Below are 3,557 nucleotides of genomic sequence, written 5' to 3' on the forward strand. Positions count from 1 at the left end.
CGTTATTTCTGTATATTTAAATAAAAACAGTATATATATTTTTTATATTGCTGCATATTAATAGAACAATATATTGTGTACTGTAGATCTACTGTATATAATATTTTAGTTATTTCGGTACATTTATATAACAACAGTATATATATATATATATATTTTATATTGCTGCATATTAATAGAACAATATCTCATTGTATACTATTTTTACACCAAATGATGTGCTGTGCTTGTGGCCTACTGCACTGTAACTTACCGGATTGTTTTTCTATACACTGTAGGGAGACAACTCTTCTGGTCGACAAAATAAGTGAGGAGCATGATGAGAAGAATGCATTGAGGGTCAGATATACTATGCAGGAAAATCACAATCTGACTGTATCCGAGACCAGCATAAAGAAGATGAGACGCAGAATTGGATGGAAATATGGACATGTGAGGTTAGTACTGGACAGTACAGGGGGTAAAAGTATTGTTTAAGAAAATGTACTGTACCTCTAAAATTATTTATTCCTTGTCATTACAGACCGTACCCCATGATAAGGGACGTTAACAAAATCAAAAGAGTGGTCCAGGCCCAGGCATAGATCGACAGTGGAGAAACTTTCCAGGATTGCATCTTCACTGACGAGTCTACTGTATCGCTGTAGAGATTTGTCACCTTTGCATTCCCCAAAAAAGGTCGCATATCTATGAAGCCGCGTCCAAAACACCCAGTGAAGATGCATGTGTGGGGTGCCATCTCTAGGCGTGGAGCAGGATGCTTCGTCATCTTTGATGGTACAGTAAAATGTATGTCACACGCTTTTGCCTTATGCACTGTACTGTACTAGTGTGCAGTTTTTTGAGCAGTTTTCTTTTCTTGTTATAGGAATCATGAATAAAGCTTTCTTCCAAGAAAAAATTGTGCCTGAGATTGTGGAATACATCACACGTGAGTTCCCGGATGGTCACCGTTTCTACCAGGACAACGATCCGAAGCACACCGCGTCAACAGCGCATATCCTTCAGCGCGGTATCAACTGGGTGAAGACGCCAGCGGAGTAAGTGCAGTAACCGTGTCTCATTTTTTCCCACTGTTATTACTGTGTACTGTATCTCTTAAACTAATTGTCCTTTTTTTCCAATGACAGATCGCCAGACTTCAATCCGATCGAAATGGTCTGGCATCAGCTGAAGGATCATATCCAAAAAGTCATGAAACCCTCCAAAAAGGATGAGTTGGCGAAAGGCATACTGAGTTTTTGGAACGATGTACTCACCGTGGAACGATGCAATAAATATATTGACCATATTGCGACTGTGTTGCCCATTGTGATCGCGCGTAATGGGCAAGCATCAGGAAGGTAGTATGGTATACTGAAGTACTGTACTGTAGTATTGTAAGTACAGTATGATACAGGTAAGTATGGCACAGATTTTTTCTTTCCTAGTAGTCAGAGTATACTTTAGTTCCAGTATAGACTAGTTTGACAGTACTACGGTAACTGCATACTGTAGTCAAATATGGAGTAGCTACTGTACAGTATACAGTACACAATGCCATAATACAGTACGCACCTACAGTACAGTAACTGCTCAATTTATTTATTTCCAGAGAGAGCAGCACCAGCCATCTGGTTACAAAGTATTTAACAGTAGTCAGAGTATACAGTAGTTCCAGTATGGACTTGTTTGACAGTGCTAACAGCGTACTGTAGTCCAATATGGAGTAGCTACAGTATACAGTACACAATGCCATAATACATTACAGTATGCACCTAACTGCTCAATTTATTTATTTCCAGAGAGAGCAGCAGCAGCCATCTGGTTCCAAACTATTTAACAGTAGTCACAGTATACAGTAGTTACAGTTAAGACTAGTTTAACAGTACTACACAGAACACAATGCCTTAATATAGTATGCACATAACTGCACTAATTTTTTGTTTTCTTGTCTTTTCAGGAAAAAAGGATGGACTGGGAGAGAGGGGGGGGGGTCGTGTACAGTCTGTGAACTGTTTGTACAGTTAAGTGTACAGTATATAAACAGCAGTAATGATGTACACAAAACGTCTCCTCTCTCAATGAACTACTGTACTGTACACAGAATGAGGAAGAAGATAAAGATGGAAAAAATTAAATTACTATATATATATATTATATATTATTAATTAATATTATTATCAATGTCAATTTCCATCTGACAGAAGAACTTAATAAAGACTGCATTATGTATTATTCATGATTATTTTTATATTTGTTTTTTTCGGTTCCTGATAAAATAAAATAAATATTTATTTACATTCATGATAATCATAATCATTGACAAAAAACCCTCCCCCCCCCCCACACCTACAGTACACCAAAGAAAAAGAATGAATGACAAAACAACATGAATCAGTTAATGGTTTTTTAACTCTCAATTCTCAAAGTGCTGTGCAAATCAGATTTACATATCAAATTCGGGAAGGGATTTTTCCAAAGCATTACCGTAAACAAAGCCTCAAATGGTTGGAGGGTGGGGGGGGGGTTGGGTGAGTCATGCGCAGTAATCATCTAGCTCCCATCTCAAAGAGGATTACACGTAGGAGCAGTTAGGTGACGCTCGGCTAGGGACGGATTAAAAACACAATGACAAGCTTCAGAAAATGAATGACTCTGTAGAGGTGTCTGTCGATAAGAGTTTCAAATCCTTGAGCGAGCCTTGTGTGTGTGCGTGGGGGAGGGGGATACAGGGTACAGCTGCATGAAGATCAAAGATAATGACATACTGTAATTTCAAAAGGCAGTTCATCATAATAAAATGATCCCTACACCCCCAAATACAGTACATAAAAAGCACACAAATCAACCATGTGCAGTCAAACGCACAGGGTCGCAGTCAAAAGCTACAGCACAGATTGAATATCATAATATCAAGATGGTTTTTGCAGGCTTGTAAAGAAAATAAAAATAAAAAATGAGGAGAAAAAAAAAGTTTTTTTTTTTTTTGGTCACTCACTCACTCAAGCAGCAAGCAGTGGTGGGTGAAGTTACAGGCGCATACGCAGTAATAATCTGCTGTCAAGCAGGAATGTGATTGAAACCAGAAAGACACACGTTCAAAGGAATGGTGTGGGAGAGATGTACAGTACTACACTGTAGATAAGATAAGAAGTTGAAATAACCTGCAGTGCAGTAAATTATCCTGTGTGTGTGCGGGGGCGAGCGAGGGGAGAGCGCTGTATATGCCGAAATGTGACACTGATACAGTACTGTACACGCCTATGCGTTTCAACAATTTTAAAATGAGAAATACAGCACTGCAAATGCATGTACAGTATACAGTAAATATGCAAATTTACAATTACTGCGCGCGCACACGCAGACTGTGTACTGACGTAGGTTGCAATGCTAAGGTATTGGACTTCCAAGACAACAGCTCGCGAACGCCCCCCTGAGTTTTTAGACGGTATTGCAGTATTGCAGACAGCGAGAATAAAATGCTAATATCACAAGCTCTAAAATAACGCAATTCACTCCGGACCAAAAAAAAAACGCATCTGACCGAGATTATAAGAGTGCTGCGGATCCAGCCG

The sequence above is a fragment of the Ascaphus truei genome, chromosome 20 (assembly GCF_040206685.1).
Source record: "Ascaphus truei isolate aAscTru1 chromosome 20, aAscTru1.hap1, whole genome shotgun sequence".
Classification (NCBI taxonomy): Eukaryota; Metazoa; Chordata; class Amphibia; order Anura; family Ascaphidae; genus Ascaphus; species Ascaphus truei.